The 27,146-nt window shown below is 47.0% G+C and overlaps 1 protein-coding gene across 7 annotated transcripts in view; it reads right to left on the bottom strand.

Moving 5' to 3' along the window:
- The window catches only part of NTNG1 (netrin G1), a 287,091-nt gene that overhangs the window by 160,133 nt on the left and 99,812 nt on the right, over nucleotides 1-27,146 (bottom strand). The window lies entirely within an intron of this gene.

The following is a 27,146-nucleotide window of genomic DNA, read 5'->3' as shown; positions in this document are numbered from 1 at the left end:
GGCCACAGGCTGAATCCAGTGCATGGGATTGGTCCGTGGGCCTGACTGAGCATGGGGTCAGCGTGTAGATGGGGCCCACTGCTCCAGTTGTGCACATGCCAGACCCAACCAGCTTCCCCAGCCCTGCCCACACTGGTTTGGGCCTGCTGCCTTGACTCCATGTACTGGCCAAATTCAACACATAGGGCCATATCATCTGATCACCACTGTCCCCCTCCCCACCCCCCGCCACCACATTTCTGGACCTGTGAGGGGCCCATGGGCCAGAGAACATGCTTCCATGGGCTAAATCTGGTCTGTGGACTGGAGGTTGATCACCCCTGTTTTAAACATGGGATTTTGATCTTTACTGTCATGCTCAGCTTTCTTTTATATATACATTAGGGGCAGAAGCATAGGGTTTGAAGGAACATCAAGAGTTCTCTAGTCCAACTCCCTGCAGAGATGAGGGATTTGCTGTTTCTAAACCGCCCCAGACAGATGCATATCTAGCCTCTTTTTAAAACCTTCAGTGGAGAAGATTTTACAAATTAACTGGGCAGCATTTCTAATTATCGTACTGTTCTCAGAGTCAGGAAGTTTTTTTTTTTCCCCTGAAATTTGATCTAAATCTGCTTTGCTGCAGTTTAAACACACTGCCTTGTGTCCTGTCCTCTCTGGCCAGGGAGAAATATTTTCTCCATTTACTTTCTGGAAACTTTTAAAATATTTGAAAATTGCCATTGTGCCCTCTCTTAGTCTGCTTTTCTTCCAACTACCATATTTACCTGATTCTAAGATGATCTTCCCCCTGCTTAATTAGCATGGGGGAAAAAGGCCCTTGTGTTATAATCACATACAAGGAAATTTCACTAAATATATTGCCTATCATTAAACTCCTGCCAAAAACAGCATGTCCTCAGCAATGGAAACCAACTATAAAGTAAGTAAAGGCAGTCAAAACTGAGCATGACTATAAAACATTTTTTTCTTAATATTTAATTTTCAAGGCAAAATCAGTTACAGATTCAATCAGGCAAAGCCCAGTAGTCCAGTTCCAAATTTCAAATTATCAGAGCTTAATTATTCAAGTCTGTGTCGCTCTACCACTAGTCAAATATCTTTCTTCCCAGCCTCATCTGGGACTCGGGATATTTCCCCATATCCATGGCAGGCATCCTACCTGCAAGCCCAAGAAGACTTGTTTTTGGTTTTATTTGAATGTTGTCTCAGGCCAGACTAGCCAAATCAGTTCTGAAGTCAATCGACTAAGCAGAGCTCACTTGTTCAAGTCTATGTGGTACTATGACCAGCAAACATCCTAACTCCCAGGCTCTTCAGCTGGGGCTTCACATACTCCCAGATCCATGGCAGGCATCCTGTGTGCAAGCCCAAGCCCAGAAGCCTTGGAGTTCAGATGCCCCTTAATCATGCTTACCCTTAGGACGAGAGCCCAAAAGCAATCTCTCATCACTATAAATTTGGTCCTTTCTTTTTTCCACGCCTTTCTCTTTACTTCTTCCCCTGCCCCTTCAATTTAAACCACATTTTTTCAAGACTTTTCCCCTTCTCTGTGCAGCTCCAGCTGGCTCCTGCCGGCTCTGGAGTGAGGGAATACACATGATGGTTTCCCTGCCTTTCCCATCCTCTCTCACTGCACAGGGGGGATAGAGCCTCTGGGGCTTGCATGTAGGATGCCTGCCACGGATTTGGGAGTATCTGAAGTCCCAGGCTGAAGAGTATGAGAGAGAGCATACTTGCTAGTGGTAGGAACACACAGGCTTGGATGATTGAGCTCTGCTTAGTCAACAGACTTCAGAACTGATTTGGCTAATTTGGTCCGAGACATGAGATTAAAAAAAAATGTGTCCTAAAACTTTCAGGAATTTGAAAAGAAGGTAACATGGATCAGTTCTGGATAAACTAAGTTTATGGGCGCTATGTGGAAATTGCTACATCCATGTTTAATTCTTCAAGGTCAGTGTTTACAAATTTGCTCCTCACTTTCATATGCTCAGGGAGAACAGGGTCTAACAGTAAGGAAAAGGGGAAACAGCTATCGTGAGAAAAGTTGAGTGGAAGCAAAGAGAAAAGGGGCTATTTGTTTTCCATGCTGGAGCAACAGGAACAGGACAAATTCAAGGCAAACCTCTAATAATTACATTTTATACCTGGAAAATTATAACAAATTAAAAAATGTTCCATATATAGAATCTAATTCATGGTGGGGAGGAGTCATTTTATAATCAGGGTTTCATATATTGGAGAAAATATAGTGTAGCAAAACCCCCAGGTTTTTTTTGTTTTTTTATTGCATTCCCTCCCCTTCCCCAACCATTTCTGACTTTTTCTCTCCTTCTCTAGTCCCTACAGAGAAGTCTAAGTAAGTTAAGATGTAGGATAAGCTTTAAACATTTTTGTTTAGTAGCAAGTTTTTAGTTTTTGGATATCCACTTGTTGGTGACACTGGGCATAACCCTGGGTAACTCAGAGGGATGGAAGACCACGAGTGTCGATGAAGTCCTTCTGCTCCAGGCTCAGATGAGCCAAAGCCCCCCCTTGCCCAACCTTTGCAACCCTTTCTCTCAGGCGCCTGCAAATCTCCTGTCCTTCTGGAAAGCAGGCGAGCTAAAACTGTTATCTGTGGAATGCAAGGACACCGCTCAGAGGGAGAAGGGAGGAGGGAGGAGGGAGGAGGGGGCTAGCGGGGGAAAAACACTGACAGTGAAACTGACCGGGGTATAAAGATCTCGCTGTTGCAGGGTTAGGTGTGCAGGATTTGAGACAATACAGTCTCCCTGTGCCTTTTACTTGAGCTCAAATAAACTCTGTCTGCTTCTCCCCCAGTGTGTTTATTTGGCGCGACGCACACCGGGCAACGAACCCAATTGTTGCCTCCCTCGGGCACCTTGTGCCGGCAACACACTGTTTGATATTGTATAATTATTAGGTTTGTATTAATTTTTACTGTTGTATATTGTATTATCATTTTTGTATTGATTTTTATTGTTTGTATGGATATTGTATGGTTTAGGCCTGTGTTTGTAAGTGAACCAAAGTCATGTGAAATTTCCATCTTATATGTCAAGTCTCCATCTTGTGTCCTCTGCCCAGGCATCCCCTGCGTTGCAACTGTATGAGTCATGTTTCCCCCCCCATGTAAATTGGTTCCCCGATGAATGACAGTGATTGGAAATGATTGAAATACAATGGTAGCAGGCCTCTACTGAATGGCCTGTATTGACTGGGCCATCACCTCGCATTGATTCATCCAGGAACCACAGACCTCAACCAGGAACAGAGACAAAACCAGCATTTGAAAAACAAAAGACCCTGCAGAACCAGCAACTCTACCATTGTACCCCACCATTACAGACACCCGAAACTGCACATCCCTGCATGGAGCACACATGCTCAATATGCCAGGGGCTGACCCTTGCCTGGACATGCCTCCTGTCACTAGGGTCACACAAGGTCTGCCCCAATAAAAAGGGGCAGTGAAGACAGACCCAGTGGGACGCCTTCCCCATCTGGACCAGAACCATGCCACACCACCTATCCACCCAGAGGCCCTGTCACTCTGGACAACATCTAGTGGACAAGGACCCCTTTCCAGCCTAGATATGTAGATATTACCTGCTACAATTTGGATTCTCACTCTCTCTCCTCCTGGACTTCAGCCCCTGCACCAAGCCTCTTTAACCCCTGCTGACATTGTATGTGTGTGTGGGTGCACGGGGACCAATTTGGCATTGTGTTACCATCTCCTCTGTTCAATAAAACCACTGTCATTTACAACCCCAAGTTGGGTCATGTTTTATGAATCCCAGTCCCTTCCCTATCTTAAATTCCAGCTTCATTCTCTCTCTCTTGGCTCAAGTTCCCACCCTCTCTGCTAGTTTCCTGATCTCCTCCCAATTCCATCTCCTCTTTTCTGCCACCTCTCAGCCTCTCCTTGCTTTCCTGCTGTCCCTGCTGCCTTTCCTGTAATTTTCTGCTGCCCCTCTCTGCTTTCAGGCTCCCCCTTCCCCACCCCCGCAGCTTCTCAGCTCCTACTAGGTGTCCTGCAGTTCTCTCCAGCTTCCAGCACCTACTGCTGCTCTCTGCAACTTCTCTAGCTGCCCGGGAGCCATCCTCTGGCTCCCCACACCCAGAGCCCCTCTTTAACACCCACGCTTTCCCTTAGTCCCATTTTTCCCCCTCCCTATCTACCTTTTCAGCTCCCCTGTAGCTCTGGCTCCAGTCCCAGACTCTGTGCCGGCATGCTTCCCTGTTCTGCAGGCTTTGGGCATTGTCTTTTTATCATTACGATCAATTAACCTGAAGTTACCCCCGAGCCTCAGTTCTTCAGCCCAGGTCCCTGTAGTCTACCAGTTCTAATCCTGGTTTTGGTAACATTAACTCCCTACACTTCTACTTTCTTACCTTAACTTTTCCCAGGTATCCCAGGTACACCAAGCATACATACATACATACATACATATCACAATACCCAACTTAGGAACTCACTTGTGTGTATGTGTAGGTGGGTGGTATGTGTGTAAATTAGTGAATACACACACATATACATACACATATATAGATATCATTGTGTATGTGCGGTATATGAATTAGTAATCCACATATGTGTATTGAATGTGCAGGTGTTGGTAACTGGTAACTGATTCTGCCTAAATTTGGTGTGTGTAGCGTGTATGGGTTTAAACTGGTGATAGGTGTGCATGAACCTAAGCTAGTTATTTTGAACATGCGTGTATCTGAGTGGCTAATGTGGGAGAGAGAGAGAGAGAGAGAGAGAGAGAGAGAGAGAGAGTGTGTGTGTGTGTGTGTGTGTGTGTATGGCATTGTGTGCATGATATACAAATTGGTGATCAGTGTCTAACTTTTGGGGTATATAGTGTATGTGCCTGAGCTGGTAGTGTGAGTGTGTATGCCTAATAGGGGTGTATGCACCTAGTGAGTGTATGCTTAATTAATTTTTGTCTGTGCATGTGCAGTTGTACACCACACCCTCCTGTCTGACAGTGCAATATTGAGATCCTGAGCGTTACCCTCAGGGTAACAATAGTAGTTGTTTGACCTTTCTGCATATAGTTTGCATTAAATCTGTTTTATATGCTTCAGTGATTTGTCAATCATTTCTGGATCTTCTCAAGTTTATCTGCAATCTTCTTAAAATGGGGTGCCAGAATAGAGAGGTCCTTTCACATCCCACACCTTGCAATCCAAAAGTACATTTGCTTTTTTGATGAAAGATCTCTCTGCCTATTCCGGCCAAATTTTTGATCTGCCATAACCCCCAAGTCCAGCACTTCTTCATTCTACATTTGGACATTTATATTTCTTTTTGTTAATTTAAAAAAAAACAAACACAAAACAAAACACACACATTTTATAAAAGGTCAAATGAAAATTGAATGCCTCATTGTAAGACAGAATTAATTTGGTTTTTGTGTTTAGGTTTTTAAATTGCATTTGTGGCTTAGAATGCTTTTCACCACTCATACTGGCTACCTACTTCCTGTTACAATAAATAAGCTTTTAAAGAAATGTTAATAATACACAGAGCTTTACTGCCCCCAGTTCTTTTGGACTGCACCCCTTAACTGCCAAATTGTTACTCAAGCAAATAGTCTAATGGCAGTTATCTTCAATGTATTTGTAAAGACCTACAGAGAAGGTGGTCACTGGGAGCATTTATACACATACATTTTCATGCCCAGATGCGCCAGATATACGGGGCATCAGAGCAGACTCAATTAATTGTATTGTTTGCAGTTGTATAAGTGGTGAAATATGTGTCTGGGCAGAGAAAATGGCAGCGGTGCGGTTTTGAACTAAAACACCTACGTGTTTTAGTTCAAAAGCAGACCACTGCTATTTTTTGCATGCTGATATGCATTTCGCTGCTTATACAACTGCAAGCACCACAGCATTGGGCCACTTTTCAAAGTGCCTGGCACTGCAGCACTTACATGTGTAAAAGTGCCCTAGGTGCTGTTATAGGTAACCTTTAAAACGTGTTCAATCTGTGGAATGTTATGTCATCATGAAGTCAGAACGGGTTCAGAGTAGTCATGGGTTCAGACTTAGTGTCATCTCAGACCTGCACAACTGTTACAATTATTTCAACTGGAGGGCTGCTTAATGAGTTTTGGTGAGCTGTCAAGGACCACATGCATAACATTTTTCAGAAGATATCATTTTAACAAATTATATATAAGAAAAATAACTCATATACTAAAAATCAAACATGTACTGTAAAATATTTTAATTTTATTTTACAAAATTATTTTTGTCCTGATTTATATTTCTTTGAGTAGCATATAGAGACGTGATTTCATAATAGCTCAAAATAAAGCCTTACGCCTCCAGCAGCAGTATAGTGTATCTGAGAGTGGGGTGTGCGTGTGTGTGGGGTAGGGCAGGATGCAGGGGTGGGGGTGGATATGGGGGTGTCTGTGTGGGGGCTGCCTGTGTACTAGGTTCCAGGAGCTGGCCAGGGTGGGAGGAGGGAGTGAGGTGCCAGGGGGTACATGCAACAGAGCTCGCCACGGCAGTGCAGGTGTAATCTGTCCTGTCCCCCATCCAGCCCATGTCTACCCCCTGTGGCACTCTGCATGGGACCAATCCCCACCTGCTCCCACCCAGGGCAGCCGATGGCATGCTCCTACCTGTAACAACCCCCAGCACCGGCCCTGGCCTCAGCCAGAGCACACAGTTTCCTAGCAGGGCTATTCCTGGTGTGGCTGCAACTACTTAGGTACTGCTCGGTTCCCTCCATCTCCAAAAGCTCCTCCTGCCTCTGCTGAGATGCTCCACACAGCAGGTAGTGCTGGGAAGCTGCAGTAGTGACTGTGGATGGAAGGTGGGCTCATTTCACTGGAGAAGCAGAGTGGGTGGAAAGTGGGTGCGAGCCAGACCTGGAGCCCTGTGCGCTAGGCCAGGAGTTGCCCAACTGCGGTCCCTCCCACCTCCATCTGGCTGGGTGTGTGGTGTCTGGCACATCACCATGGCTGCTGTCATTTCCCTGTGCTATCTGCTGCCCAGAGATGTGCAGGAGGAGGAGAGGCTGCTGGAGGCAGGGGAAGCTAAGCAGTATTACTGGGAGCAGCCCTGCTGGGAAACTGTCCATTGGCCAGGGCTGGGCATGGGTGGGAGCGCAGCATGGTCTGCCCCAAGTGAGATATGATTAACAAGCAGGTGCCACCTACAGGCCAGATGCAATCAGCTGGTGGGCCAGCTCCAGCCTGCAGGCCATATTTTCCCACCCTTGCAGGGGCATGGGCTTTCACTGTACATTAGGAAAGCTGTGGGGAAGGTGGCATGTACCTCAGAGCCAGGGAAACCATCAAATGTATTACTTCACTCCACAGCCAGCAGGAGTCACAGGTGGGAGGGCTAAAGTTTTGAAAAAAAAGTGGTTAGAAGTGAAGGGGCAGGGGAAGAAGTAAACAGAAGTAAAAAGAAAGGAGTAAAAACGCAATTAAAGAACAAAAGCTTTGCACATGTTTCAGTGAGTTGGGATTGGGTCAGAGGGATGTTGGATCAGTATTCACACCAGGGCAGAGTTGAGATCCAGCAGACTCACTTCATGCCACCCCAGGGCAGAAATGAAACTAAGTGAACTCTTTGCATGCCACACTGGGGCAGAGCTTAGACCCCGAGGGTTTACTGTATGGGTTGGGTAAGGTGGATTCTGACAGAGGCATTTCAAATGAACAGTGGTTAAGTTCAAATGAATAACATTGGGGAGGGGAAGATGAGCTATGGTACAGTAGCCAGCACTAGTGGGGAGAGGGGTTGGGTGGGAGGGGCATGACTGCCCAGTGCTAAAAGCCAACTGCTGCACTCACTAGTGGTTAACTGGCTTTTTAACTGCTCCTTTGCACCAATGGCCAGCCAACTGAGTGCACAGGGGCTCTAAATCAAGCAATAAACTGGTGAGCTGTACCTAGGTGCTCAGAGTGGTCAGGATGTGTTTTAGTCACACTCCTTAGAGGAGGGAGGGGGTGCTGACTTTGGGCCAGCACTCCCTCCCCCCTCCCAGCAGTAGGGTTCAGTTGGCTGAAAGTCTGCCCTTGGAGCAAAGAAGTAGGAAGGACAGGGAATGGTACATCCTGGGATGCTGGAGGATTGAAAACATAGCATTTTATCTCCCTGTAGTCTAGTAATACCCTGCAATGACCAGGGTAAAATGGATCAGAGAAAACCCTGGCTTAAACTGACATAAATTAAAAATGTTTAGAGGGTACTTAGCATGAGTTAACACTGTTTAATGAGTGAATGCTCCCATTTTAAGTGCCTCTGTGAGAATTTAAAGGTAACCTGAATACCACCCATCCATTTCATTTCCATGAGATACTTAAATATAGAAGGCTCCCAAATTGGCGTAAGATCTATAAATATAGACGCTGGAGTTATCTCACTATCAGACATACCTCTCAAGCACTTTTTAACAGCATATGTCAGCTCTATATAACAGTTTAAAATAGAAAGAAAGGACTACTCTACCTATTTTAAACTATGAAAATATTTAATATAGGGAAACTATAAATACCTACATTGCACCATAGTAAACACAAAAATAAAAAGTTCTTTTAACTGTTCCTGGTCTAGGTAGTACAGAATTACAAGTAAAACTTACGTTGAAACATGCAGACAGTGTAAGCTAGATATGGTTTCCAAATGCTATCTGTTTAACTTCTTTGTTACCAGCTTCTGTGCTGTTTTGGAAAGTTTCAATGTTCTTTTGAAATGCTTATGTTCCATTGGAATTCCAGCACCATTTATTCAGGGATATTGGTTGTAGCCATGTTGGTTTAAAGGCACAGACAGATAAAACTCTTGGGGTAGAGGCGATATCTTTTATTAGCACTATATATGAGATTTGCCTCCTACATGATGGAGGAAGTATGCATTTGTTTTGGGTGACAGACCAGGAAGATGTCAGCATAACAGTTAATATTCTGTAGTTAACACTATTTAAGGGTGTAAATTAATTACACAATTATACAAAGCCTACATTATTTCTACAGGCCAACTGCTTATAGTTTTTAATGACTATTAAAGATGGATTATTTGTATATTCCATAAGGGCTTTGCAGGTCACATTTTTAAGGTGGACATAATGGATGCATGTGCAAAATATGTGTGTGTATATTTTACAATAGCAACATGATGTTTTGGACGTAAAAGGGCTCACTGTGTACAAGTGACATGATACAAAACACTATTTTAGAAGTACAAATGCATAGTATAGCGGATGTGTGGACATTAATGGGAAGTATGCTTTTGTAATGACTGAGGGTATGTGCATGTGTCCAACTGAATCAGTAGAAGTTTAACAGTTTAAGCAGTTGGAAACCCTGGAAGTAAAACACTACATGCATTCAGGGGTCCACCTGGGTGCTCTGCAAACAGCCTGGGCAGCTGACAGCACCCAGCCAAAGCATACTTTGTAGGCTCCCCAATCTGCCTGGAGATAGTTGACAACACTCAACAGCACAGGTTAGGGCTGACCGGCTGGCTGCTCAAGGAGACCACCCACCCCACTCTGTTCACAACACCCCCTTTCTGCTTACCAGCTGCCAGGCTTTCAGACAGGAGACCCAGAGCAGGTAATGTGTTGGAATCGTCCAACCGAGGGGCATCATGCACTTTAAGGAATGTTACATGACAAATATCAAATTATGATTGAGAGTAGTTTGCATCTGCATTCACATAAACCATATGGCTAATAGTGATCCAATATAAATAAAAATGAAAGTATTTCAGTGCGTAACTGATCATTCACAAACAATAAAATAGGCTAAACTGGCTGAATAAATTATTTACTGCAAGATCCGTCTCTTAGCAAGTGGAATTTTCTGAATATATATATTAACCTCATGCAGTGATTCCAGCAAAGCATTCTATTTTAGGTTAGATTTAGACTAGAATCTGAATTTGAATTTGATGGTCACCAGAATCTCACAGGTCCTTTACCTGAAACTGAAGGTTAATAAGTAGAGCTGTGTGAATCACTGATATCAATTCAGTGGTCCAGCTTCAAATCTTTTCAAAACAAAACAATGGAAATTGATTTTCTCAGCTTAACAAAAACCTAAAATATGATCATTTTGAGTCAAATGAAATATTGTGTTATACCTAAAATAGAATATTGTTTAGATTTGGGTGATTTTTTTTTTAAAACTCTGGAGCTTATTGCTGTGGAATTTTTTTTCTCCTGGGAGCGCTGTTTGAACATGCGCCCAGTAGCAATTAATTCTGGAGCAATCGGCTTTGGAGTTTATTCATGCACAGCACATGGAGCCTCGTTGAGCCCTAAGTGGCAAGGGGACCCGGGATCTGCCTGCCAGCCTGCGGCTGCTTCCACCCAGCTCAGTGGGCTGTGGAGGTGCTGGCTGAGGCATGCGGGTGCTTCAGTACAGGGCTAGCTGGCAGGCAGCCCCCAAAGTGAAGCACCTTCATGCCCCAGCCACCTGGCTCAATGTTTCCATGTGCACTGTTGTGCATAAAAAAACCCTTTGCAGCAGGGTAATATTTGTATATTTACAAGTACTGCCCTGCTGCAGAGTGTATTCATTTTGTGCACTCCAATGGGACGCACATGTAGCTGCTGAGATGTTTACTGTGGAAGTTCCCCAACCCACAAGTCACTGCAAAGCCTGGGTGGCAAAAGCCCAGGGCCGGTCAGGAAGGTGGTCAAAAATGCACTCCTGGGGCTATAAAGAGGGACTGCACTTTCAGTCCTAGGGCTGGAGCTTACAGCCCTGGGGCTGGGAGTGACTGGGCTTACCACCCTAGGGCTGTACAGCGGGACTGTAAAGAGGGACTGGGCTGCTGCACTGACCAAGTCACAGAGCAAACTGTGACTCAGAGCAGCAGAGTCTTGCCAAATAACAGACTGGCTCCTGGCATGGTAAAAAAGAGGACCTAGAACAAGACACAGTGGGTTGCCAGAGGACAAGAGCAGCATCTTTAATCATCAGGGTAAGTGCACAAGATTTTATTCCTCTGGTAGAGACTTTACCAAAGTTACTTCTAACTCATCAGAAGTAGTAAAAGGTCTACCAGATCCACCATTCTGTTTAGGATGAAAACATATGTTGCCTTTCGTTGCCTTTGTGCCATCATAAAACTTTTATGCTGGCAGAAAGGCCAAGCAAATAGTGGCAGTTTTGCCACAAATAGTGGCTGTAATGAAGGCAGTATCACTTTGTGCTACGCTTTAGAGGTGGATGTCTGTTTATTTTATTGCATGAGTGTAGGCAGCCTGAAGCTGCCTGTGCTCTCTAGCCACCCCTAGAAGAGGTCAGGGGGCTTGAGGATTCCAGTTCTTTATACCCCAGGAATTTCCCTACAGGATCGGGCCCTTCAAGCCCTGGGTGCCTCCTTGGCTTTTTTTGCTTACAGAGACATGCCCCCAGGATCTTCAAAGCATGCCTTGGTAAGCAGGGAAAGTCATGGCTTATTACCCAATTACCAAGATGTATCCCCAGGATGTGTCTGCAGAGCATGCCTCGGTAAGCAGGGAAAGTCAGGGTTGCCCTTCTTACTGAGATACATCCCCAGAAACTCCAGGGAGTACCTTGATAATTGGGGAAAGGGGGAGTTTCCCTCTTACTGAGACATGCCCCCAGGATGTCTGGGGTGCATCTTGGTAAGCAGGGAAAGTTAGGCTAGCACTCTTAGGAACTCTGGGACCTGATCCTGGGTGGGAATTCAGGTGTTGTGCAGGACTAGGTCCTCAAGCCCTAGGAGAACCTGTTGCCTTTTGTCCTACAGCATCAGCGAGAAGCACAATGGGCAATGTGTTTAGCCTGGGGTGCGTAATTATTTGGGCTGGAGGGCCACTTAGAGAGTTTGAGTGAGCTGCATGGGCTGGGTTAGTACCTCCCCCCCACCATGCTCATGTCAGTAAGTGGTAGATTGCTAGACCAGTCCAGGAGCGCTGGACAGAGTAGGCAGACAGGCTCTCAGCTGCATAGATGGGATGTGGGCTCTGGGTGGGCAGGGAGGGCATCCAGAAGCAGGATGGGTGGTAGAAACCTGGATCTTGGGGAAGTGACAGTGTAGGACCAGGGCTCAGGGCAGAGTTGCAATCAGCTCCCAGTATGGCCCTGTGCTGCCACTACCCTGGGATCCCAGCCCAGGCCCTGTCTTCTTGTCCCACTCCCAGGCACCACCCCCTGCCCACCCGTGTCCCATCCCATCTGCTCAGCTGAGTGTGCCCTGCCCATAGGCGTGCCAGGCCAGTCTCCAGGATGCCGCTTCATCCGGCATCCTTGGCAGTGGGTGCTGGGAGGATGGGCTGGGGTGCCCAGGCAGTGGGGTAGGGCCTGGTGGCAGCGGCAACACTGGCAATGACAACTGGAAGGAGCCATTGCAGTTGGTGGACTCAGCTTCCCAGCAACAGCTACTGTGCCTCCCCAGCCCTACTGCATACTTGGTGGTGGCAGGACTGGCTGTATGCACTACACTTCAGGCTGCCCCCTGCACCAAGCTGAGCAGGGTTGAGGGATCTGCCACAGACCAGATAAAATCCCTTGGTGAGTTGGATCTGGCCCATGGGCTGTTTTGCCCACCCCTGGTTTATCCCAATGAAGCAGATCAGCTGTGCCATGACACATCCCAGCACAGATGATACGCTTCACTTAGAGATGTTTGTTTCTATCCTTAGGACTTCTACTGGTGCAACTGCTATTCCATCAGTATAAATGTAATGTATGTACATACCCTGAGTAAGAGCTGCAAGGTTTGGGCTTAAGGGTAGAAAACGTATTTTCAAAGGTGACAATAATGACTGTCCCAGAAAAATCCACTGGTGTCTCTGTAACATTAATTTTCAATACAAATACCCCTAAAAGCATGTAACAAGACAGTCTGTCCCCTTAAGTGGGGCAGACATCCCTGGTTAGATAGCACAGCTTCAGGGCCTTTGGATAGAGAGTCCTGCTAGGAGCTATAAAAACTCCCACAAGAGCAAGTAAGGAGAGGAGGAAGCAAGTAGTGACTTTAATTGCTTGCTGCCAGAAGGAGACAGACTACTGGACTGGGAGCTAGACCCAAAGGGTTCCTCCTTGAGTGCCTAGGACAAGGCAGAAGGGTTTAATTTCACTTGTTACCTATTTGATTGTGTAACTTAAGGACTGTCTTATTTCAAGAACTGGCTGGGGACAGCATGTTGTGGGGCAAAGCCTGCCTGCAAAAGCCAGCAGCCTAGATAATCCAGTTACAATGTATCACTAGATTTTAATTTTACAAAGGACAGAAGTGTCTGAGTCAACTACGCATCACGGTTTTCTTCCTTCATATGAAACCATAAGACCCACAAGTGCAGGAAGATGCCCTGCAGTGTCCATGCAAACTAAATGCAGCTGTAACAAATTCCAATAGTTATTTTCTCTATATGCTATATTTCTGTTATTTTTACTTTTTGTTTTAGGAAATTCTTTCTTCAAATGAAAGAAATTTATAACTGTAGAACGCACTGCATTTTAAAAGCACATCTCATTTTCTTGTGGGTACATTATTTAACATAAATGTGATTCTGGGTTTTAAGTTTTCCTTGGTGAAATTTTTGTGAATTTTCATAATCATAATGACATGTCAAAATACATCACATCAATCTGTACTATGCATAAAAGTTTACATAGAAGCATTTGCATGCAGTGAAGCCAAACACCTACCTACACTGAAACCCGCCCTTGCATTTACAAAGATACAGGCTTTATTTAAATATTTGCCCTAAGGAAGCAGACTTTACAATTTATTTTTCACTTCTTATTTCCACCAATTTATAAAATCCTATTTGCTTGCCTAAATGTGCAACTACAACAAAAATTCATACATCTACTCTGCATAATCTGTGGATATTGAGTATAAATTGTAGAAAGACAATGAACAGAAAGACATCCTATCCTCCATGGTGTTCATTAATGGTTGCTTGTGACAAGTCACTCTCAGCCTTAATTTAATAATTTTTCCTGGGACAGTTTTTGTTTGCTTAATGAAAGATTTTTAAGGCTGCCAGGAAGAGTTTACAAATAGTGGCAACAGTGAAACAACTTATTTGTAAAATAAGGTGAAATAGAGTTGAAAAAAAATCTTAAAAAGTGTCCTTCAAATCTTGCTTTAATTATTTCTATTAAAAGAAAAATGCCATCTCATAATAGGTGACCCAATCTAATACACGCAGCAGACTACAGTCAATAAAGTAAATCCAGTTTATAAGTGCATTGCTGAATTAATAATGAATGAACATTTTACTAAGCTGCAAAGAGACATGATTCCTGAGTGTACCAGGTAACAAATAAACAGCTTTCTACATCATAAATATCTTTCACTTTGGGGCCATTAAAAGGGGATTACTGTTCTGTCCTGGCTCAAATTGCTGCTGCCCCAGGCACACACATAAACCCTACACCCAGAAGTAATTTAATTCATCTTAAACTGCTACCGAGTTAATTGCTTTGCACTAATTGCACATGTAGACACATCCACTGAATAGTAATTTACTCTACACATAATCTTCTTAATTTCAAAAAGGTTATTCACAGCATAAATTGCTGCTCACTGGGCACATCTACACAAGACGCTTACTGTGGAGTTGCCAGATTAGCTCCACAGTAAAGCATCACGTGTGTAGCTATTAGGCTTTAGTAAACTAATTAACTCCATCATAGGTTAGTACTTATCAATGCAAGTACTACCCTTAAGCAGAGTTATTTACTATGCCACAATGCACATGTAGATGCTGACAGAGCTGGCTGGGGTACAAGGGTGCTTCAGTGTGGGGGCTGCCTGCTGGCTAGCCCAGCAAGCTTGTTTCCTAGACAGCTTCTCCACAGCATGCTGAGCCAAGTTGGAGCAGCCCTGGGCTTGCAGGCTGACCCCCAGGGCCCCGTGCCAGCTGGGGCTGCGCCACCCTGGCTCAGCATGCTGCGGTTCCAGGCACACATTTACATGTGCACCCAGGAACAATAAACTCAGGCATTAACTGTGCCAGAGTTTATTGCACATTAATATTTAAGTGTAGATGTGCCCACTGGGAATATGGGTGGCAAAATTGGGCTATAACTGCCTTCCCAGTCCACATATTGATTGTATTAGTAGTAACAACAGTAATATGGCCACTTCAATAAATCATTTTTTATCTGCAGATCTCAAAATATTTTACAAGAGGCAGGTGTCATAGATGGAGGATTGCAGGCACAGGGGAACTGAATAGTTTGCACAGAGATTACCAGTGACTCAGTCACAAATAGCATCCACATCTGACTCCCAGTCCAGTGCCTGATGGACTTTTGTTTTCTAGGAAGCAAAAAAAAATAGTATCTTTTTTCTTTACTGCTAATTCTATAGCTAACTTCATGGAGAGGAGGAACTGCACGCCCAGACCACAACACAAAAAAAACAAACCAAAACGAAACAAAAAAGCCTTAAATGACAAAAGTAGTTCTTTTCCTGTTAGGAGTATCTCAGTGTGCTGCTGGGACTGCTTGCATCTGTAAGCACTATTAATTCCACTCCAGTGTATTATTGATTCTATGCCTGTAAATTTCATGCAAAATCATATTTCTACAATATCCATAATTTTATCTTATATTCATAATGTTGGATAGTTTTTGACAATTCTGACTTGCTCCTATAGTATCAATGTGTCTACTGCCACTTTTAATAAGCTTTAGATACAATGGATTAGCACTGAATGTCAAATACTGCAATTAGAATTGCTGATATTATGCAGGAACATTGCTTTTTAATATAAAAAAGTCTGTTTTATTATTGCTACGGTATTCTACACTCATTTTTGTTGAATTTGATCATTTTTTGTCATAGAATTTCTAGACTCAGGGGACCCTTGTGTATATATGAGCCATTTAAAGGGAGAGGGAAAGGTAACATAAATAAAAATGACAATTGTAAGTGAAATCCAATCTCTTTTTGTTTCTCTTAAAAAGTGAGTTAGATTGTTTTGCTTTCATTTATGTTTGTCTAGAGGATAAAATAAATATTGTTTTAATGAATCACAATGAATCCTTATATAATATGGGATTCCATAGAAACAAATTTAAAAGCTATATTCCATCTGATAGAAAAATGATCTCTTATTAGTATGCCCAATGAACGGTTTCCACCTCTACATGTTTAGACTACAGAACACAGTGCTTTCAAAAGTAATGAAGATGCTCACATAAGAACACTGCAGAAATAAGTAGCTTTTATTCTAAGTAAAGCATCCTTCAGCAAGGATGCCCATCCTTTGTGACACACGGGGACACCCTATGAACTTGCTAACAGCATGAGATGTAGTTGTATACAGAGGTACATCTTTGGATTGTTTACAGGGGAGAAAGGCGGTGGCGGTGGTGAACAGATTAGATAATGGGGTAGGGTCAACCAACTTTTGTAAATGTGAGCTGCATCTTGCAACTCTATTTGCCCTATGGCTCATCTTTTCCTTCCATTCCCTCCAGCAACAACGAGCAGAGGCTGCAAGGAGGAAAAGCAGCTCTCCAAATGGGCTGTAGCAGCTGGTTGGAGGGCAAGAGGCAATTAGTGTGTCATCAGCAAAATGAGGACTGGATCAAACAGCTGGGGAGTAAGTGTGGTCTTAGTAAAATGTGGACTGGATCGCAACTTCATGGGTTGCATCCAATCCCTTTGTGAGCTGGATCCAGCCTTTGGGCTGTAAACTGCTACCCTCTGGATTAGACAGTCCTCAAATACAAAAAGGGATGTTTTAAAGAGGATGACAATCAATTGTTCTGTATGTCCACTGGGAACAGGAAAAGTACTAATGGTATTTATGGCACATCTATGTGGTAAAAAGGGAAATTTAGTTTATTAAGAAGAGCTTTCAAACTCTGAGTCTGGTTAAGTATTGGAACACACCTAGAGGTTGTGAAATCTCCGTGATTGGAAGTCTTTAAGTGCAAATTAAATAAATGTTTGTCTGGGATAATTCTGACTTGTGCAGTGGCTTGTATTGGCTGATCTTCTGAAGTCCCTTCCAACTGTATTTGTCTATGTTTCTAATTATTTATAATAAAAGTATTGAAAAAATACTTGAATAGTATAATACTACTATATCCCATAGTGAGGGTATAGAATAACATACTAGAGGTGCACTGATACATCAGCCTGATATTAGATTGGCACCAATATATCGGAAATCGACCTGATGTGGCTGATAATTTGGCTGATAAATGCTCGTGCATGTGTGCAGCTGCAGCACAGCACATAGGTGGAGAGGAGCACAGCCCATCAGCTTAGAGAGCTGCGTACAGCTGGTAAGCCTGTTGTTATGGAAGTGGAAGGGGGAAGGGAAGAGGTGTGTCTGGGGGGGCAAATCAATGCCCCCCATGGTGAGGGAGGAAGTGGGGTTGGGACAGGCACTGCCCAGCTAGGGTGAGGCAGAGTACAGGATGAAGCCATGGCTTGTCCAAAGGGCATGGGGAGGGCATGGGGGGGACATGTGCTCTGGCATGTGGGGCAGCACTGGGAGGAGGGTTATGGAGGGGGGGGGCTGCAGCCATCCCAAATTTTGCTGTAGTCCCCTCCCAGCACTACCGCCTCCTGCCCCGAGTGCAGCCCCCATGTGCCGGGAGTACAGCCCTGCAGCCCTGAGTGCAGCCCCCACATTCCAGAAAGATCCCAGAGCAGCCCCAGCCCCAGCTTGCAGCTGTAGCCCCCCCCCCACCACAGATCCGGGGCACATGATCCCCTGCTCCACGCCCCCCAGATAAGCCTCAGCTCCATCTTATGGCCCGCCCCACCCTGGCTGGGCAGCGCCTGCCCCAGCCTCTGCCCTAGCCCCACTCCCTCCCTCACCGTAGAGGGCACTGCTCTGCCCCCCCATGCCCATTCCATCCCCTCTCCCCATCCATCACAACAAACTTACTAGCTGCACATGGCTGTATCAGAAATTGGATTGGTATCGGCTGATATGCCTCCTTATCAGAATTGGCCCCCCAAATCCCTACCTGTGAACCCCTATAATATACTGTATTCTCTTGCACACAAAATGCACCTTTTCCCCAAAAAACAGCTGGTGGAAATTGAGGTGCACATTATAAAAGGTTCTGTCAGTAGTGTTCAAAGTACAGTTTACTGGCCAGTTCCAGCTTGCAGCATCAGTTCTGGGAGACACCTACAATTAATGATGGCACCACTGTCCTGCTGCCAAATGTCTGGACCCATGGGGGGCCCGTCAGGCAGATAACATGACCCCAGATGCTGGAATCAGGTCAGCATGTAGGGTCACATCCTGTATGTAGCTGTATGCACCCAGTGTATGGCCCAGGACCCAGTATTTGGGGTCAGACTTGGCATGCAGCCCCAGACCCAGCACTTAGGGTTTGGCCCATGGGCCCCATCTGGCATGTGGGACTGGTTGAAGACAGCAGCTGAAGCTCTTCCAAGCTGCTGCTACTCAGTGGGAGCCCTGAATGACTTGTGCCCCCAGCGGCTGGGGCAGCATGGTGGCAGCAGGAGTGCGGCAGCAGTGGCAGGAGCGTGGCAGCAATAAGCGGGTAGCTCGGGCAGATGTCGCCGGTACCGCCGACAGCCGACTTTTTGTAGGGGGTGCACTGCATGGTGGGAGCATCTACGTAAGAAATTAATGCAACACGATAAACTCTGGCAAATATCACAAAGAAATTTAATGCTTCTGGGCACAGCATCATCATGTGTGATTGGAGCCCCAGTATACTGAGCCAGGTGGGAGCAGTATACTGAGCCAGGTGGGAGCACAAGTGTGCTCCAGTGCAGGGTTAGCCAGCAGACAGCACCCACACTGAAGCACCCTCATGCCTCAGCCAGCCCTGTCAGCATCTATACACGTGCTGCTGTGCACTAAAGAATACCACTGTAGAACAGTACTTGTGTTTACAAGTACTAACCTATGGTGGTGTTGATTAATTTCCTGTGGCCTAATAGGTCTGCACATGTAGATGCTGAGACTTTACTGTGGAACTAATTAGGCAGCTCCACAATAAAAGTCTCACGTAGATGTGCCCATTTACTACAAGGAAAGCTTTTTTCCCTTTATGTTGCCTTTTAGAAACAAGGTGCATATTATATTTGGGGGGAGGGTGGTATTGTATGTGAGAAAATATGAGATACCTTACATAAAGCTGTATTTAGAATAAAATTAGAGTATTTTGTTCTTGGTATTTTATTTGCATATGGTTCATCTACTGTGGCTATCAAAAATTCCTTAACTATCAATCATGAAATTTCTAATTCCACCGAACTGATTCCTGGGACACGGAAAACAATAGAAAACTTCTGTGTGTCTCTAGGCAGAATTCTAGAGTATTTGCAGTCCAAGTGTTTCTTAATCTCTTCTAGAGTCTCAACCACCATTAAAAGTTAAAGTAAGGAAGGGCAAGAGGAGCTGGGAATATAACAAAGCACCTAGAAAACCACCTGCAGTTTCCTGTTTCCTTTAATAGGGATTTGCTTCTTAAGGTATGGATAAATGTAACTGTCCTCAAAAACAGGGCAGAGGGAGCTGCAGCTTGGGAGTGCTGATATGATCTAACTTTTGCATCTGCTTGAACCAGTAGCACTAAAAAGGGAACTACACTGCCCTAACTCTGACCCTGCATGAAGCGAGGTTACAGTTGGAGTGGTTTTGCTATTCTTATATCACTATGAAATCACAAATACATCACAGTTGCATAGTAACAGCCTGTACTAGTATCCTTTGATGATGATACAATTGTTATGTCTGTCACTATGGTAAGTCAATCACTTCAATGTCCAAATGATAGTGAGCAGGTCTACATGAGACACTGAACTGCAAAGCTGCATAGTTTACTGCACAGTAAGCATGCGTGTCTACACATATGCATGCTTACTGTGCAGTAAAAATACTTAATTGTGACTAAATTTACTACCTGCAAATGCAGGTAGCAAATTTATGCACAATTAGTTACTGCGCAGTGTAGTATTCAGTGTAGTTATACACATATAGACCCAACCTCATGTCAGTCCTGCCACTAAGGGACCTGCCTGAGGCTAGCCCCAGGGCTAGGCTTCCTCTGTGGCAGCCCCTCCCTCAGGCCTTTGAAAACCTGCAGGCACTCAGAACCCTAAGGCACACCAGCAGGGAGCCTGAGGCCACTCCAGACCTCTGTGTCCCCATGGGCTACCCTAGCCTGCCTGCTTCTGGCTGCTGAGGACAGCTCCACCTTCCTGCAGCCCAACCCTAACACCCTGCCTTGAACTTACAGACGCTGTAAAGCATTGCCTGTGTCATGTGGCTGCCAGTCCCATGTTGGGCCCCTGTGCTGGGCACTGCAGACAGCTGTCCAAGTCCAGCAGCACAGGGGCAGCCACAAGGGGACCCAGAAAGCTGGCATGAGACCCATGATGGTGTCCTCCTTGTTTGCAGCCATGCCCGTGCTCGTGCCAGCACCCATGGCCCATGGAGAAGGCTGTTGACCTCATGGCACTGTGAGGCGAGGCAAAGGAGCAGTGCAAGTTCAAGCGGGGTGGGCACTCCAACGTCCACATATACCAGGGGCTGATAGCCAGGATGTGTGAGCACGGACACAACCAGTTGGTGCAGTACTGCTGCATAAATGTCAAGTCCTTGCGGGCACAGTGGGTTTCCATCAACTACCCAATCATTGGTCAGGGAGTGCCTGTAAGTCCAGGCCCTTTATGCAGCAATGCATAGAATCATAGGGCTGGAAGGAACCCTGAAGGATCATTGGGTCCAGCCCCCTGCATGAGCAGGAAACACATCTGGAGTCAGGTGACCCCAGCGAGGTGACCGTCCAGTCTTCTCTTGAAGACCTCTGGATGAAGATGATTGCGCCACCTCTGGGGGGAGCTTGTTCCTAGTCTGGACACCCTAGTTGTGAAGAAGGCCCTTCTCTGGACCTTCTCGAGCTTTAGCATGTCCTTGTTGAAGTGTGGCGCCCAGGACTGGATGTGATACTCTAGCTGTGGCTGCACCAATGTTGAGTAAAGCAGGAGAATCACTTCTTTGGATTTACTGGAGATGCATTGATAGATGCATGCCAGAGTTTTATTGGCCCTAGCGGCTACTGCATTGCATTACCGGCTCATATTCATGCTGTGGTCTATTGTTACCCACAGATTCCTTTAATTTGTAGTGCTGGTCAGATTAGAGATGCCCAACCTGTAGGTGTGTGGGGGGTTCTTCCTTCCCAGATGCAGCATTTTGCTTTTCTCTACATTGAACCTCATCTGGTTCCGTTCTGCGCAACATGCCAGACTGTCTAGATCTGCTTGTACCTGCAGCCTATCTGCCGGTGTGTCCACACAAACCCATATCTTGGTGTCCATGAACTTGGCCAATGGGCTTCTCACCCCCTCATCCAGGTTGTTGATGAAGATATTGATCACTGGGCCAAGTACCAACCCCTCGGATACACCGCTGCTCACATCTCGCCAGGATGACATCGACCCATTCATTTGGACTCTCTGCATCCTACCCACAACCAGTTTCTCACCCACTTGATGGTCCTGCAGTTGAGCCCGATATCTTCCAGTTTTTTGGTCAGTACCTCATAGGATACCAGGTCAAAGGCTTTCTGGAAGTCAAGGTATATGATGTCAACTGCTTTTCTCTAGTCCAAGTGACGAGTCACCTGATCACAGAGAGAAATGAGGTTGCTCAAACAAGACCTACCCATGACAAAGCCATGCTGTCTGTCATTCAGTATCATGCCTTCTGCAGGTTTGTCACAATTGATGGACATCCTTGTGACCTAGGCCACAGCCATGCTATCTACATGTCACCAGGGGAGGGCCCCTTGGGAATCCAGTAGCCAGTCCCACCCAGCTCCCTGGCTGCACCCTCCACCAGCAGCTCAGGGAACCTGGAGCAGTGTCTGCCCTGACAGCTGCACTGCCCCAGCCCCAGTTATCAGGTTCAATTGGCCATGATACTTCCAGCTGCCAGCAGTGCCAGCTCCTCCTGGGGGGGGTGGGGCTGGTCAGGCACCCACCTGCTGCACCCTGCCATCCAAGGACATCATTCCGGAGCCACACGCTGTTGCTGACAGTCATGACCACATGGAGCCCCGACTACGTGGTAAGCCCTGATCGGGGGGGAGGGCTCTCCCCACCCCTCCCCCCTGCCCTCATCCCCACCCTCTACCTGGCTAGCCTGCATTCCCCTGGCCCCGGGTTTCCTCTCTACAACATGCAGGGAGGCGGGAAGACGGTGCCAAATTTTACTAAGCAACCCATGCCCCTGCAGCTAGGTGGACACAGGCCCCTCACATGCCAAAGAACAAGTCAATGCTGGCAGCAATGTCCTCTTCGGCTTCGGGGGGCATGTGCACCTTGGTGGTCCATGACGACCTGAAGCACCATGGAGTGAAAGTCACTGTGGCTGTAGTAGGCACAGTCTCCATGGGGTGGGTAGGTGACAGGGATGTGGGTCCCATCCACGGCCTCAATTCACTGGAGGAATCCCAGGGCGCGGAACCCTGCCACCACTGCCAGGGGGTTGTGTACACAGAGCACAATGTCCCCCAGCATGTCCTGGAGGGCACTGTGCACCTCTACTACAATGGCCTTTTTGGTGGTGGCCTTGCCCAAGCCAAACAGGCAGCCAACATACGACAGGCTGGCAGGTGTGGCTGGCTTGAGCAAAGTGAAGGCCAGGCGGGTTTCCATGGGGAAGGGCGGCTGCATACCAGCGTGCTGCCACTGCAAGTAAGGCCAGAGCTGCTCCAGGAGCTCCTGGAAGGTGGCCTGGGTTATTCTGAAGTCCTCCAGCTACTGCTCGTCACCCCAAGTATGCTGAACAATGTGCTGTCACCAATCATGGCTGGCCACGTGGGTCCAGAGGTGGTGGGGCTAGAGGCCCAGAAGGGTGACAGTGGTCTGGTGGTGGCATACTGGAGCCTGTCGGTTTTGTCCCTGCCAGGGTCTGGCCAGGTGGACTGGGTGAAGGTGGCAGGTGCGCAGCAGCAGCCCTGGAACAGTGCATGCTAGGCAGGCAGGCAGCCACTACACATGGGGGAGCCAGGAGGCTATCACCACAGCAGGCAGTGGTCACCACAGCACGCCATCAGGGCTACCGAGGCAGCCAGAAGGAGCGCAAGTTGCTAGTTATCACTGCCAGGGCAGAGGCTGGCGCAGCCACAGTGTGGAGAGGCACAGGCACTGAGGAGAATGCTGCCACATGCTGCCCCAGCACAGGGCATGCTGCTCCTGGGCAGGGAAGCGGCTGGCTAGAAGGCAGCGAGCAGGTCTGGCTTTTGAAGACGGCTGCCAGCTGCTGGCAGCTGCAGCTGGAGCCTGGAGCCCACTGACAGCAGGGGCCCATTGCATGGTCCCAGGAAGCAGGAGCAGATTGGCAGCAAATCAACTTCCACTCCCCTGCACGTGTAGATGCGTGCCCGGTACCATTTACTCATGAGTAATTTACTTGTAAGGAAACTGGTGCCACATCAGCTACATATGTAAACACAGCCAGTAAAAAGTATCTTGAAATCCTAAATGACAATCTTCCAGCTATCATAAAACTCTGACCTCTCATCAGACCTTCAAGAAATGCCCAAGTGAAACAATGTAATATTTTCATTGACAAAAACCAATTCAATTCAAGTGTAGAACTGAAGAGATTTCTCCTCCCTATGAAGTGTGAGGATGCATTTTAGCTCTCACTGCACATCCATATAGCCAAGGGACACTCAAGTGTGCACAGAATGAGTGAGATTGTGGCACATATAGACATACTTGAGCTAGCTTTAATTTACCTAGTTTACTTAGCAGTAGCATCACAGACATGGAAGCATGGGCTTTGGCATGGGCTGTACAAGCTACTCAGGCATCATGGGTTTTGGGTGCTAGCTGGCACTGAAGTTGATGTGATCACTTCTTCCTAACTATTGTTTCTAATACTAGTTAATGTAATGCTGGATTGGGTACACATGCTCCTATCAAACTTCAGGAGACTGCTCTGTAGAAACACTCCAAGAGTCACCCAAATTGGGTACATAAAATAATTAGTAGAGTTCATGGAGGTCAAGTGCAAGAAAAGTCATTAATTTTATTCTTATACATTTGAAACTACTGCAAACCAGATGCATGAAGGAAGCCTCAGGTGCCTTTCCTTACTGTACCCTACAGTAGAGAGAGAGAGAGAGAGAGTGAAGAGGGAAAGATCAGATCCACCTATGGTGTTGTTGAGATATGACAGAGATAAGAGATGATAAATAGAAAAGCCTCTGAGTCAATAATGCAATTAATAAGTAACATTTGGGATCTGAAAAAATAAGACTCCTTTACCCAAGGTTTCAAATTACTGCAGTTTCAGGATGCATTACATTTACCCCAACCGTGGACTGGTCAATTGGTAAATGTATTGCAGCAAAAGGGAATGCTAGGAATGATTAATTTTATCTTAAGTGTGTGTGCACTCAAAGTCCAAAGTTCTTCTGGGTAATCTTGGAGCCTGACTCCACTAGGCCTGCACCCTGACACAAGACAGGAAAAATTCAAACTTTGTGTCAGTTGCCAATATCCTCCAAGACAGGGGTTGGCAACCCCCGGCACATGTGCCACAGCACAGCACACAAGGCCATGTTACATGGCACGCCACCCCTGGCCCAGGCTCTGGGCAGCTGCTGCCAGCCACAGAGCCTGGGCTGCTCCCAGGCTCTGGGCAGGTGCTGCCAGCCACGGAGCCCAGAGCTCAGGGTGCTGCCCAGCTGGGAGGCTGCAAGCCTTGCAGCAAGCAGCCCAGGCTCCATGGCTGGCAGCAGCTATCCAGAGCCAGGGCTGGCTACAGCCAGGAGGCTGCAAACAGCTGTGCCAGGCTCTGGAGCCTCAGCATCAGCTCTGTACAGCTGGCAGATGCACACGTGCCTCAGACAGTATGGCAGGGAAGGGGCCTGAAGCCCAGCCTCTCCCTCTCCATCCACTCTGAGGTGTGCATGCTGTTGCTGTCAGCACGGAGCTGATGCCAGGGCTCTAGAGCCCAGTGTGGCTGTTTGCAGCCTGCCCACTACCTGCTGCAGCTACCTGGAGCCAGAGACATCTACAAGCTGTGCTGGACTTCAAAGCTCCAACATCAATTCCATGCTGGGAGCGACTGTACATGTGCCTTGGAGTGGATGGTGGGGAAGTGGCCGGGGTTGTGCTGCCTCAGGCCCCTCCCCCACCATCTGCTTTAAAGCATGGGTGCACTAGCTGGTGGTCCAGAGCTGATGCTCTGGAGCAAGGGCAGCACGAGCCTTTTCTTGGTGGGGGTGCTGGGCTTGGCCTGGGCTCGCCAGGGCTGGGAGGCTCCACCCCTCCCAAAGCTATTATCATTACCTGCCCACCCCACTCCCATGCACTCTGAGCCCAGCCCTGCCTCAGACCCCAAACTGGGAACAGGCTGGCACCACCTCTCCTGGGAGCGCTGCACCTCTGTGGGCTCAGCTGCGTGGGGCAGGTGGCAGTAGCACTGGCAGGAGTGGCTACAGGGAAGCTAAGGTGAATTCTGGAGTAGCCATACTCTTCCCAAGCCCCCCCATCACTGCCCCTGCAGCTAGCTGCTGGGAAGACTCTGGGCCAGAGCCTCGGCAGGCCACGTTGCAGCCCAGGGACCAGCTCCCCAGGGAAGCACAGGGGCTGCAGCAGGCCTGGGACATTGTGGGGTCAGATTTTATCTTGCAGCCCAGCAGCCTGGCTGTGTGTGCGTGTGGTTCTGATTTTGTGTGTGTGTGTCTGGTTCTGTGTATATCTGTGTGTGCATATGCATCTTTGTGTCTGGTTCTGTGTGTGTGTGTGTGCGCGTCTGTGTGTGTGTGCACGTCTGTGTGCGCATGTGTGCCTGGCTCTGGGCACGTGTGTGTGTCTGTTCTGCATGTCCAATTGTGTGTGTGTGGGTCTGGTTCTCTCTCTCTCTTCTTTGTTTTTTTCTCTCTCCTTTCCTTTTTTCTTTTCTCCTTTTCCCTTTTCTTTTTCCCGTCTCTCTTTCTCTCTCTTTTTTTCTCTCTCTCATCACAGTATGCTTAACAAAAAAAATACACAACAAAAGTAGTATATGTAGTTTTATTTATTGTCACCAAATTTAAAATTGGTATTTACTGTAAAAAAAAAAAGCAACATTTATGACTATTAACTATATTAATATGCAGTGCATTCTGCCATGTACCCCTCACCTTGGCTTTGTTTTTCTGGCATGCCAGCACTCCAGCACCCTACAAGGTATACATTGTGGGGGGTTTTGGCACTCCAGCCAAAAACATTGCTTGCCTCTGCTCCAGGGGCTGTTGTAGCAGCCAGGGATCACTGAGTTTTGAGGAATGTTGTGATCTGCCCTCTTTCTTCTAGCCACATCCTTTGTACAATCCTGGGAGAGGGCAGCAACTGTCACAGTGGTTCTATATCAATCAAGTATAACCCTATTTAGTGGAAGGTCCTGTTGTGGTTAGTTAAGACACTCTACTACATTAGAAGCTGTCTGCTCAATATATTCCCATGATTGATCTTATTTAAACCAACATATTGCCATGTAACATTTAACTTTGGAAATGATTTCAAGAAACAGTGTGCATAAAAGGTGTGAATCAGGTTATTTTATTTCACTGTGGGAGTATATACATGTGATACTATGTCGCTGTAGCAATGTGCTACAGGGAAGCTAAGGTGAATTCTGGAGCAAAGTGCTACAGCGATGTAGCATCTATGAGGAAAATCCATGACACTGCTGCTATGTTACTGTAGCAACGCACTCCCTTGACATAGCATCAAGCCCCCGCCCAGGCCCCTACTTGGCCCAGCCCCCCAGGGAGCCCCGCGACCGGAGCCGCGCGAACAGGTTGCGTAAACAGGCGCTTGAGTTAGTGCAGAGTTCGCACAGGGGAGGGCGTGGGTGGGCACGCGCCGCACCCCGCGGGTCCCCTCGGGCTCTGCGGCCCCCCCATCGGGCACCTCAGAGACGGCCACCCAGAGGGAGCCCATGGTTCTGGGCTCCACGCAGATGGAGCCCCTGGCTCCTGTCCCTTTTTCAGGCTCTGGGGCCCGGGAGCATGGCCATCTCCTCCCCTTGCAGGGTCTGCTCCCTACTGGGGTCTCTGGCACGCCAGCTGGAGGAGCTCCAGGCCACAGTCCAGAGACTGCGTGCCATCAGGGACTGCGAGCAGGAGATAGACTCCTACTGCCAGGCCCTT

Source organism: Crocodylus porosus, unplaced genomic scaffold, assembly GCF_001723895.1.
Source record: "Crocodylus porosus isolate Cpor-Errol unplaced genomic scaffold, CroPor_comp1, whole genome shotgun sequence".
Lineage (NCBI taxonomy): Eukaryota > Metazoa > Chordata > Crocodylia > Crocodylidae > Crocodylus > Crocodylus porosus.
This window is presented reverse-complemented; position numbering and strand designations above follow the sequence as displayed.